Below are 13,277 nucleotides of genomic sequence, written 5' to 3' on the forward strand. Positions count from 1 at the left end.
CTAGCTCAGTAAGACTAGACTGGTGCTGAATAATAGCTGGTGGTAGTTTCCTTATCCCAGAGCATTGCACTTGAATCTTTATCTCCGGCTTCAATTTTCCCCAGATCCTCGGAAATTTCTCCAAATTAGAGCAACCTTGTAGATATAGACATTCAAGAGATTCCCAGCAAACATAGCTAAAACTCTCAAGGCTTTTACAGTCTCCCAAATTTAACTTAATAAGTTTTTTGGAACATCTCAGGGAATGGTGAACCTCTTTAAGATTACTACACTCTTCCAGACCCAAATACTCCAAATTTGGCATATCCGTGAAATCTGGTGTTAGCATCAGGTTTGCACAGCGGCTGAGATCTAGCCTCCGTAGAAAAGGAAATTTCTGCTATTCAAAACAGAAAACGAATGAGATAGGAAAACAAGAAATGTCAGGTAAAAGAATCATCATATAATTAGGGTGGATTTCGATTTGGCTAGTGGCTATCTGTGAATCTAGAAACTATTTTGTTTCATTTTTTTTTTCAAAAGCTACTTAGTTCACGTGAACTTGTAACTAAGCCTTTGGATCCGCCCCTGGCTAAAGCTAAAAGTATTTGATTCTTTAAAGAAGTCTAATCGGGATACTTTTAAGTGTATTTTTGACCATTAACTCATCAATAAAAAGTGTATCTACGGTCGAGTTAAGATGTCTTTATCTATGTACTTGATCAAAATACAAATAAAATTGAATTCAGCTATTGCACCTTTGTTCCAGTCCATAAATGAAGCAGTGAACTCTGCCGGAGATCAAGATGAACAAGCATGTCAGGATCAAATTTGGCTGGCAATGATTCCCAAGGATACTTACAACAGTCTAACCAACGCAAGTTGCTGGGAAGGTACTGATCGTTGGAGCCATCATGTGTATGAAAACCATTGATGTATAATATCCTAAGCTTTTCCACATCTTTCATGGCCTTTTTGCTAAACCTTAGGTCTTGAATTTTTGGTATCCAGATTGCTTCAATTGCCTTGGTCCCCTGATAAAAGAATCATTAGTCTATAAAAAGTATAACTTCAAATATCTGCATAAATAAAATCCGCACTCAGTATGACTGCTTTCTCACTCCTCGCAATGCCAAATTTCTCATGTTCTATTTATTTACTATGGCACTTGAAGTTCTTGAATAAATAGTGCCACTAGACAAATCAAGGTACAGCATTAGTTAGGTCTTTCTCAAGAAATATGTCGCTTAAGAGAAATACTTTTGAGCAATTAATTTTGTAATTCTATTTTGTAGTAGTACATTTTCTTGAGAAGTTCTTTAGAGTCGAGTCGAAAAGTTTTTCATGTTATGATAGAAGGAAACTGTAATTTAAACAACACCAGTAATTGTCATCTTTTAAATAAAAAGTAATCGATGATCAAGTGCCTAACAGACCGAAGATTGGTAAGGTAAGTTTTGGCCCCACTTACTTGTATTTTTGCATTTGAGAATTTTTCGAAATCTTGAGTGAGCCATAGTCTGCTGAGTTCTCCCCTTTCCTTTTGCATTGTCACTATGTATTTTCCCATCTCTTGTATTAAGTCATGCATTTGAATCATATCATCTTCAGAGATGAACACAAGAGACTTGTCAATTAGCACCCTCAATCCGGCATCAGCTCCAAAATCACAGCTCTCAAGAATTTGCTTGATTTCGGTTTGTTTTTTCCCTCTTAAGAAGCATGCAATATATCTAGAAATATCTCTTGATCTTCACGCTCCAACCCATCATAACTTACTTTGAGGTTTTCAACAACTTTTGAACAAGGGTTCCTCTTTATTCGATCAACAGCACTCCTCCACACATGAATATCCTTCTTATGTAAGGAAGAACCCCACACTTTCAGGGCTAAAGGAAGGCCTTCAGCATGACTTACTACCTCCAACGTTATCTCCTCGAAACACTTATCTGGAACTTCATTTTTGAAAGCATATTGGTTGAACAACTGTATAGCATCATGTTCAAGTAGTGTAGTCATAGGATATACAGCATCATTTTTTCCTATGAAATGCTTGTCCCTAGTTGTTGCAATAATTCTGCTGCCATTACCAAACCAACCAAGATCCCCTGCAAGGTAATCCAATTGGTCTTCATGATCTATGTTATCAAGCACAACTAGAACCTTCTTCAAACGAAGTCTACGAGCCATCAGGTGCCTCCCGTCCTCCTTATCATGCACACTTTCTTTTTCCCCTACCAGTTTAGAGAGAAGGATACTTTGCAGAGAATGTATTTCATACTTGTTTTCTTTATTGTACGGAAGAAAACAAGCACCATCAAATTTAAATTTAGATGAGAGTAAATCAAAAATAGCTCTTGCTATTGTCGTTTTACCAACTCCCACCATTCCCCAGATCCACACAATCCGAACATCATTTGTTTTCATCTCTAGAAGGGAGTTGACTTTCTTTAAATGAGCATCTATTCCCACAATATCTGTCAAATAAGATAAAGAAGTTTCGCATAATTTGGGCGAAATTTCATTAACAAGTTCCCCAATACATTCTGATTCAATCCTACAAAAAATAACAACATTATTGATATATACAGATAAGAGAGACCAGAATAAGTAGAATTTCACATCCATAATTATGAAAAAAAGGACTATGCACGTCGTAAGCCAAACTCACTTATCACGAAGATCATATCCTTTTAGATCTGCGATATCACTTAGAGCAGTCCTCCATCCTTGCACCTTCTGCATTCCTTCAACATCATCCTTATACCTTGATTCGTGTTTGGCAAAGGCTTCTGCATAGCTCTCCCTTTGGTTTCGAACATGTGATGGATCCACATCATAAAACACTGGTATGACTAATTGTCCATTTTTTTCCTTGCATTCCACGATCTTCACAAGTTCATTCAAGCACCACCTCGACGTAGCATAGTTCTTTGAGAAAATGATTACAGCAACTTGAGATTCTTCTATAGCTTTCACTAGTTCTTTTGATAGGGAATCACTATTCTCTAGCCTTTTATCATCTAGAAAGGTGAATATTCCCCTGCTATCCAAACGTTCGTACAAGTGACTCGTAAAATTTTTGCGAGTATCTTTGCCTCTAAAACTTAGAAACACTTCGTACTTGTACTTCCGTTGAGGACATGAATACCGTGAATTACTCTCAGAAGAAGAAGAAAATGATGCCATAATTCTTGGCAGATTTGGAAGGTAATGGGGTGGAATTCTTGTCTGGCAATGGAGATCAAAAGAGAGATAAGATACTGTTGACAAATGATTGGGTTTTTAGAGAATAAATATGAACCATTCATTATATTTTTGAGAGGTGACATACTGGAGTGGAGCCAAAACCATTGAATTGAATTAAATTATTGCAATTGAACCAGTCAACTGGTAAGTATTTTCATTGAATATTATATTATTCATAAAGTAATAGAGAAGGAACTTTCAGTGAAGCTTCTTAACTGTGAGCATGTTTGTTTGAAACGGACAAGAGCACAATTCTTAATCCAGCTATTTTTAGATTCATTTACTAGCAGTTTGAATATTGATTTATGGTTAAAACGAAGTGAAAGAGAAATAAAGTGCAGGAGTATATATCTGAACGTTTCACTGTGTTTGCAAACATATCCGCGAGCCCTAGTCTTAGCTCCGTTAGTATTTTTTTGATAAAGGTAATGTTGTATTCATCAGCATTAAGGATATGCTGGAGACCTCCAAAAAATGGTTTCCAACAAGAGAAAAAACAAAAAAGGCTAATAGATTACGAAGTGCCTATAAAATCCAAAATTTGGCAGTTTCTTCTATCCCTTCCTCTTTACACCAAAAATAAAAAGTAGTCAAGCAGTTCCATTTGACTTTCTCTATTGAATTAGCTTTGTTATCATAGCATCTGCTATTTTTTTCTTTCCAAATACACCACCAAATGCATGATGGTATTATACTCCACTTTTTCTTAGATTTTCTCCCCCCTCTGCTGATCCAGCAACTAAGTAGATCTGCTGTATGCTCAGGCATAATCCATTCAGTATGTGTTAGTCCCAAAAAAAGGTTCCACAATTGTGTTGTCACTTTGCAATGGAGGAACAAATGGTTGTTGGTTTCCTCAGTCTCATTACAGAGAGAGCACCAAGAAGCAATATAGAAACCCCTCCTTTTCAATTTCTCATGGGTGGAGCATGCTCTTCTGGCAACCAACCAGGAGAAACACTTAGCCTTGGTTGGCACATTGTTCCTCCAAATCTGCTTCCAAGGGCCAAGTTTACCTCCTGGATACTCATTCACCTCCTTAATATATAGCTTGTTAACAGAAAGGCTTCCATCTCTAGAGTGTTTCCATATGATACAATTTTTTTCTGTTGATAACCCATTAAAACCATTGAGAACATGTAATAGCTCAGCCACTCTCCCAATCTCCCAGTCATTTAAATGCCTTCTAAACACAATATTCCATCCATAAATAGACCATACCTCAGCCACTGTTTCTTCCGGATTGGTACACAAGGAAAATAGGTCAGGAAATAAGCCCATCAGTGCCTCATTTCCATTCCAATTCTCTTTCCAGAATAGGATTTTCGTCCCATTTCCCACCTTGTAGACTTATGTTTCTACTTAGATCAGGCCACAAATTTCTTATTGTTCTCCAAGCTGACACCCCGTAAGTGCTATTCACAGAGTTGGAGACCCAATTCCCATTCAACCCGTACTTGTAGACTATCACCTCCCTCCACAGTGCTTCTTCCTCAGTGTTGAACCTCCATAGCCATTTTGACAAGAGACATCTATTCTGCAACCCCAAGTTTCTGATTCCAAGTCCAACAGATTGTTTATGTAATTGTGCAGTCTGCCATTTGACTAAATGCAAACCCTTCCCTTCTTTATTCCCTTTCCACAAGAAATCTCTTCTCAGTTTGTCAAGTCTTTCTTCCACTTTGGCAGGCATAGGGAATAAAGACATAACATAAGTTGGAAGAGAGTCCAACACAGAGTTTATTAAAGTGACTCTCCCTCCCAAAGAGATATACTGAGCTTTCCAATTGGCCAATTTCTTCTCTGTCTTTTCAATTATGCCGTCCCAAATTTCTAGCTCCTTATGATTGTGTCCCAATGGCATGCCCAAGTAAGTAGTGGGAAGATGTTCTACTTTACACCCCAATATCCTTGCTAGGCTCTGAAGTTGAGGGACTTCTTTAATTGGAAAGATGCTGCTTTTCCTCCAATTTACTGATAAACCCGAGACTGCTTCAAAAACCACCAAAGTCATTCTTATAAAGGCAACCTGTTCAGCCTTGGCTTCACAGAAAATAATGGTGTCATCTGCATAAAGCAGATGACAAATCTGCATTTCCCTTCCCGAAGAGTTGCGGACCTTGAAGCCTTTTAACCAATTGTTTTGGGTAGCTACTCTCATCATACTATTATAGCCCTCCATGGCTAGGATGAAAAGGAAAGGAGAGAGTGGGTCTCCCTGCCTTAGACCCCTTTCTGATGGGAAAAAACCAACAGGTTCTCCATTCACTAAAATGGAGAACCTAACAGTTTTTATGCAATAATCGATCCACTTCAGCCATTTATCCCCAAAACCCATTTGTTTTAGAATCTTGATTAGGAAGCCCCAATTGACATGATCATAAGCCTTCTCTATGTCCAGCTTGCACATAATTCCTGGATCATCTCCTTTAACTCTAGTGTCCACACTCACTTGTTATAAGTGCTGCATCAATGATCTGCCTACCTTTTATGAAGGCCATCTGGTGTTTATTCACAAGCTTACTGATCACTTTCTTTAGCCTTTCTGCTAGTATCTTAGCTCCGATAGTATTCTCGTGTTAATGTGTTGGGCAAGAACTTAGACAAAGTAAGGAGTAGTAGACTGGGTATTTAAGTAAACAATGTATTGTTGTTGTATTGCTAAAATTCGGAATCCCTTTACAAATTTCTAAACTGAACTATTTATAGGTTACAATGGTGAGACCTTCGCCAATAGAAATGCTTCAATTATCCCCTTTCATACAAAGACTAATGATAAAACGCCATGTGGCAGTACCATTGATAATGCCAACTAATATGCTCAAATTCATACGAGGCTCGTCAGCGCACCTGAATCTCCTGACACCTTGTCTCCCTTTGTTTCATTGTCCACATCATTGCCCTTCAGATTCATCTTTGCTATCTTCAGTTCATTCCCCGATGATGTCTTCTCGAAGGCTCTTTTTCCTTGAAGCTGTGCTCCCGGATGACCTGTTTTCCGAGCTTTCTCTTGTAACCTCCCTTGTTTTGTCTCCTTACATGCCATGTGTACCTGGACGAGTTCAATACAGATAGATTGTGGTTGTTATAAAAGATAAATTGATGATATTTGGTACAAAGTTTCTATAAAGATGGAACAACCCTTTGCCTTTTTCTATGTGAACTTATGAGAAGTAATTCAAAGGAATCTTCAACATTTAACTTGATACAAATATGAAATGACCCCTGCAAAAGTGTATAGTTAAAGTTATCACTACCTTAAACTGAGTCCTCACACCTTTTGACAAGGAACTTCTGGTTTTTCCTCAACATTTTCAAACTCTTGCCCTTAACCAACTGTTGATCAAACTGTGGGAACTACCACATAAACTCCTCAGCATATGAACTTGCCTGAAAACCCCCACCAAAAAATATTAGTTCATGGAGGAAAACTAGTACTATAACTAATGCAGCACATAGTTAAACTAAGCACTCACCTTAACAGTTCAGGCACAAAAAATAATATGAGTAACCTATCAAGTTCAAATTCACAATCTGCACTTGTTCATAGCCTTTAACTCACAATGTATAAATGATGGCTCAACACAAGAGGGAGAATCAATAAACAAAATTCATTGTTGATATGTACATCACCCATTAATGCGTTCCTGCCAATAGAGGAAAGAAAAAGGAAAACAAAAAAAGGAAAATAAACGAATGAATGAGAAGAAATTTTTTATTGGTTTTGGAAGAAGACTTTGTAGCTAATAGAAGGAGAAAATTATATAAAAAGAGCACACAATATTAGAATGTGTCCTTTGTTTCTAATGTTATTAGAGTATTCGACAGCAACTGACTACATTGGTGACGGAGTCATGCTGTTCACAATTGTCATATCTGCTTGTCCTTGTCCCAATGGAATGCTCTGTTGGCTCATCATTATTTTCCCATATTTGTAACACGGCCAAAAGCTCAGCTTCATCTTTATACAACAAACAACATCTATACTCAAGTCATTTCTCCAGAGAAAGATAACCTAAAACGCCCAAAGCCATTTGGTGTTTTTCCATTTGACTTAGATGTCATAAGCCAGCAAGACGTACCAAGAAAAAATGCATAGTAGATTCTTGGTCATCCATGACATCCCATCATCACATAAAGGAATCAAGCGGTTTCAAATAAGTTGCCACAAGTAACATACAGAAAAACACAAGAAGTTATCCATTCCCTGATGGTGGAACCAACTTGGGATCTTCTTCTCAGGATGCTCAATGATGAACACTCTTAGTGACAAGTTAAATGTGGAGGTTCAATTTGGAATAGAGGAATTAAAAGTGCTAAGCTGAGTCATCCCACATAAAGCTTTGAAAGTTATGTAATGTTCAAGAAACTTCTGGTTTTTTTTTTTTTTGATGACAAGGGAAACCCGCAGCCGCTACCCTTTGGGTGCGCATAGGGTAAAAACCTCGCTCCTATGCAATAGCTCGCAAACCACATAGGAGAGGTAACCCGCACTAGGCAAGTCCGGTGCGACAAGATCGACCCAGAAGGCAAACCCCTTGCTTTTGCTGGCAAGGGGTTTCGAACTTGAGACCTCCAACATGGAGGTCCCAAGCCCAAACCACTGGGCCACCCCGAAGGGTTCAAGAAACTTCTGGTTTTTCTAAAATGAAAATTATTTCGCAAGTTAAATGGTGAACATCAGTTTCCGATGAAGAGTATACAAGAGTTGGTTCTTTCGGATAAGATAGCCATCACAATAGTAAGCATCTGTAGCATTCAAGTTTAGTTCTATAAATCCAGAGTGCTCACTTCGTCAACATCTTCAGTCTCTTGCTCCTGCTTAGTTAACTGTGGCAACTGCCGCATAAACTCCTCAGCAACTGCACAGGCCTCACAACCCAACCAAAATTTTACTTCATGGAGGAAAAACTAGTTCTGTAACTAATGCAGCACATAATTAAATGAAGAACTCAGAGAATGTTTCCCTTACTCAAGAAATTAATGCTGATATAGAAGCATCTACAAATTAAGTTAACTATTCCAGTTTTTGCTGACTATAGGGGATTGATGCTCAAACATCACACAGCAGAGCCAAAGAGGTTTAGATATACGTCCTTATCAAAGACACCGATTGCCCAATTTGAACAAAGGAAATAGCTATTAAAGAATTCATCTGCTAAGAAAAAAATGATGCTTCAAAACAAATATGATAAATGATTCTAAGGAGAAATCCTAGTCCTTCATTCTCACTGAAAAAGGTATGTGAACTAAATAAAGAAACAAAAAATACTTGATTACAGAGAATCACATTAGAGCCAATTAAATCGTAAAAAGAACCACAAATGAACAAGTTGAAAACAAAAATTGAGTATAACATAGAACTTAAGAGAAATTTGTTTCCATTACTCTAAGGGGTCATTTGGTATGAGGGATAAGAAATAATAATACCAGGATAAAATACAGGATATTTTATTCTATGTTCGGTTAAGGGTATTATAGCTAGTCCCGGAATCATTTATCCACCATTTGTACTAAAACGATGGAATAAGTTATCCCATATAATGGGGGTTAACTAATCCCTAGGGATATCCCAACCTATGAGATAGCTGTTAGAATAGAAATATGTATATATATTCCTACTTAGAATAGGAAGAAGAATCTGAATAAGAATTCTAGTTAGAAAAGGATTTTAATGTATTGTCTATAAATAGAGTCTCAATGTAACAATTTCGATACACAATTCAATAATATTTTTCCCATATATTTCTCACATGGTATTAGAGCATTGGTGAGAAACTTCAAGTCACCGTGTCAAATTCCGGCGACGACGATTAGGACTGATTTGTGTCATCTTTCGTTCTGAAGGTGTTGTGCGAAAGACAACACCATCACGAGGCTCGGGAAGCTCAGGCGACCGAACCCCAATCAGATCCACCGGAAAACAACCCCCCACGCGCCCCCATGCGCCGTTCAGAGATGGAAGTTTTCCGGCTAGATATGTTCACGCGCTGGCGCGTGAGTGCTACTCCGGTCATCTTTTTTCGAGTTGTTTTCTTCTGTTGGGGTCACCCAGTATTTTCGACCAGAACCCATTCAGTTTTCTCTAGATTCGATCACCGGAATTAGGGTTCCGGTAATTTTCAGGCAGTTTCCGGCGAAATCAAAATTTTCAGGCCACTGTGGGTAGATTCCGGCAGTTTCCAGCGAGTTTCTTACTCTTTTCAAGTCAAATTTCAAAAAATGTCTTTCGGGTGTGATGTTTTTGGCTCCAAAGATACGGGGATTGGAAGTTCAAGCCTTACAATCACTTCAGAACCATTAATGGGAAGTTCAAACTATTTAACTTGGGCTTCTTCAGTTGAGTTGTGGTGCAAGAGTCAAGGTGTTCAAGATCACTTAACAAACAATGCTTGCGTTGTAGATGAAAAGACAAAGTCTAGTGACGAAGGTGCAAAAGCCAAAGCACAATGGGAGAAAGTGGATGCCCAATTACGTAGTCTCCTTTGGCGCTCTATTGATTCTAAGTTGATGCCCTTGTTTCGCCCATTCCAGACATGTTATTTAGTTTGGGAAATGGCACGTGCTTTATACACTAATGACATATCTCGATTTTATGATGTGATATCTCGGATGACCAACTTAAAGAAACAAGAATCTGATATGTCTACTTACTTGGGACAAGTACAGGCAATCATGGAGGAATTTGAAACGTTGATGCCTATCACTACAAGAGCAAAGGCAAATATTGTTTCTAGTTCTTACACTTGTTGGACCTGACCATAACTCTGTGCGTGACCAGATTCTAGCCAGTCCTACAGTTCCCTCAATTGATGAATTATTCTCTCGTCTGCTTCGTCTTGCTGCACCTCCCAGTCACAAAGAAGTTTCATCACCCATTGTTGACTCTTTATTCTCGCATCTCAAACCACAGAAAAGCATACATACCAGTCTATGGAGAATCGGCGAGAGGGAGGGCGTTTTGGGAAACCTCGATCCAAGTGTAGTCATTGTCATAAACCTGGACACACTCGTGATATATGTTATATTTTGCATGGTCCACCGCCCAGTTATGATCCTATTGTTCTTAAGGAATATAATGAGTTCCTTCGAAATCGCGCAAGTAAACAAACATCTCAAAAGTTTTTTGCTGAAATACAAAATCAATTTGGTGTTTCTATTCGTACTTTTCGTAGTGATAATGCCTTAGAATACTTATCCTCCCAATTTCAGGAGTTTATGACTCACCAATGCATTATTCACCAGACTACTTGTCCATACACCCTTCAACGAACGGTGTAGCAGAAAGGAAAAATAGGCATCTTATTGAGACTGCTAGTACTCTTCTCCTTGAATCCCATGTTCCGCTGCGTTTTTGGGGAGATGCAGTTCTTACATCTTGTTATTTAATAAATAGAATGCCCTCATCTTTTATTCAGAATCAGGTTCCACATTCCATACTGTTTCCTGAGTCACATCTCTATCTTATCCCCTCTCGTGTCTTTGGGAGCACATGTTTTGTTCATAACTTAGCCCCAGGGAAAGATAAATCAGCCTCTCGTGCCCTCAAATGTGTCTTTCTTAGTTACTCTCGAGTTCAAAAAGGGTATCGTTGTTATTCACATGATCTTCATCGTTACCTTATGTCCGCTGATGTTACATTCTTTGAGTCTCAGCCTTACTATACGTCTTCTGATCATCCTGATGTATCTATGGTCTTACCCATGCCTCAGGTTTTACCTGTACCAACTTTTGAGGAATCTATTGTTACTTCTACATCTCCAGTTGTAGTGCCACCACTCCTAACTTATCACCGCCGTCTGCGTCCAGCGCTAGTCCCAGATGATTCATGTCATGCGCCAGACCCTGCTCGTACTGCGGACTTGCCTCCTCCTAGCCAACCGCTTGCACTTCAAAAAGGTAAACGATCCACTCGAAATACTAACCCTCATTATACCTTCTTGAGTTATCATCATCTATCATCACCCCATTATGCCTTTGAATCGTCTTTGTCCTCTATTTCTATTCCTTAGACTACAGGTGAAGCACTTTCTCATTCTGGATGGAGGCAGGCTATGGTTGATGAGATGTCTGCTTTGCATAAGAGTGGTACTTGGGAGTTTGTCTCTCTTCCTACAGGTAAATCTACTGTTGGTTGTCGTTGGGTTTATGCAGTCAAAATTGGTCCAGACGGTCAGGTTGATTAGTTTAAGGTTCGCCTTGTTGCCAAAGGGTATACTCAAATATTTGGGCTAGATTATAGTGACACTTTTGCCCCTGTGGCTAAAATAGCATATGTCCGTCTTTTTCTATCTATGGATGTCATTCGTCATTGGCCTCTTCATCAGTTGGACATTAAGAATGCTTTTTTGCATGGTGATCTTGAGGAGGAAGTCTATATGGAGCAACCACCTGGTTTTGTTGCTCAGGGAGAGTCTAGTAGGCCTTGTATGTCGATTGCATATGTCACTCTATGGTCTGAAGCAGTCTCCTAGAGCTTGGTTTGGGAAGTTCAGCACAGTTATTCAACAATTTGGCATGACTCGTAGTGGAGCTGATCACTCTGTGTTTTATCGACATTCTGCACCAAATCGGTGTATCTATTTGGTTGTGTGCGTTGATGATATTGTTATCACTGGTAATGATCAAGATGGTATCACCAAATTGAAGCAACATCTCTTTAAGCACTTCCAGACTAAAGACCTTGGAAGATTAAAGTATTTTCTAGGTATTGAGGTTGCTCAGTCTAGATCAGGTATTGCTATTTCTCAACGCAAGTATGTCTTAGATATTCTTGAGGAGACGGGAATGATGGGATGTAGACCTATTGACACTCCTATGGATCTGAATGTTAAACTCCTTCCAGGACAGGGGGAGCCACTAAGTAATCCTGAAAGGTATAGACGACTCGTTGGAAAATTGAATTATCTCACTGACATTTCTTTTCCTGTGAGTTTTGTAAGTCAGTTTATGACTTCCCCTTGTAATAGTCATTGGGAAGCAGTTGTTCGTATCCTGCGATATATAAAGTCAGCTCCTGGTAAAGGACTACTCTATGAGGATCAAGGCCATGAGCATATCACTAGATATAAAGACGTTGATTGGGCAGGATCACCCTCTGATAGACGTTCGACATCCGAATATTGTGTTTTAGTAGGAGGTAATTTGGTGTCGTGGAAGAGTAAGAAACAAAGCGTGGTTGCTCGATCTAGTGCAGAATCAGAATATCGAGCAATGGCGGCAGCAACTTGTGAGCTAGTTTGGATCAAACAGTTGCTGAGAGAACTAAAATTTGGCGAAATTGATCAGATGGAACTTGTGTGTGACAATCAAGCAACTCTTCATATCGCATCAAATACAGTGTTTCATGAAAGGACTAAGCACATTGAGATTGACTGTCACTTTGTCAGAGAAAAGATACTCTCAGGAGATATTGTTACGAAATTTGTGAAGTCAAATGATCAGCTTGCAGATATCTTCACCAAGTCCCTCACAAGTCTTCGTATTAATTACATCTGTAACAAGCTAGGTACATATGATTTGTATGCACCAGCTTGAGGGGGAGTGTTAGAATAGAAATATGTATATATATTCCTAGTTAGAATAGGAAGAAGAATAGGAATAGGAATTCTAGTTAGAAAAGGATTTCAATGTATTGTCTATAAATAGGGTCTCAATGTAACAATTTAGATACACAATTCAATAATATTTTTCCCATATATTTCTCACATTATCTTTGTATGCCCCATTCCCATAACAAATGACCCTTTAAATGTTTACTAATTTTCATGTTCAAATTCTTGATTTGTGAGTGAGTACCTATCTGGAAAAAAATCTTCACTTGTGACTTCAAGGTCAGAATTTAGTGAAGATTGAATGATTCCAGGATCTGATTTGAGTATCGAAAAAATAAACTTGTTCACATCCTTTAACTCACCATGGTTAATCATGGCTTAACACAAGATGGAGAATCAATCGACAAAACTCACTGTTGATATTTCCATCACTCATTGATGAGCTCCTGTCAACAGGGGAAAGAATAGAGAAAACAAAAAGGAAAAGAGATGAAA

General features: G+C 38.6%; 2 protein-coding genes, 1 long non-coding RNA gene and 1 pseudogene across 3 annotated transcripts in view; 1 reads left to right on the forward strand and 3 right to left on the reverse strand.

Moving 5' to 3' along the window:
- LOC125843862 (uncharacterized) overlaps nt 1–13,277 on the reverse strand; it is a 573,332-nt gene that overhangs the window by 92,856 nt on the left and 467,199 nt on the right. The gene's annotated exons all lie outside the window — the stretch shown is intronic.
- LOC125843921 (uncharacterized) overlaps nt 1–13,277 on the forward strand; it is a 105,150-nt gene that overhangs the window by 90,598 nt on the left and 1,275 nt on the right. The gene's annotated exons all lie outside the window — the stretch shown is intronic.
- Nucleotides 1–13,277, reverse strand: part of LOC125843909 (uncharacterized) — a 54,615-nt gene that overhangs the window by 41,121 nt on the left and 217 nt on the right. The window contains exon 2 of the mRNA XM_049523131.1: nt 13,145–13,228. The gene's annotated coding sequence lies outside the window, so the exon portion shown is untranslated. The remainder of the gene's footprint in view (nt 1–13,144; nt 13,229–13,277) is intronic.
- Nucleotides 1,515–2,539, reverse strand: LOC125843899 (TMV resistance protein N-like; annotated as a pseudogene).

Source organism: Solanum stenotomum, chromosome 11 (genome assembly GCF_019186545.1).
Source record: "Solanum stenotomum isolate F172 chromosome 11, ASM1918654v1, whole genome shotgun sequence".
NCBI classification, from domain to species: domain Eukaryota; kingdom Viridiplantae; phylum Streptophyta; class Magnoliopsida; order Solanales; family Solanaceae; genus Solanum; species Solanum stenotomum.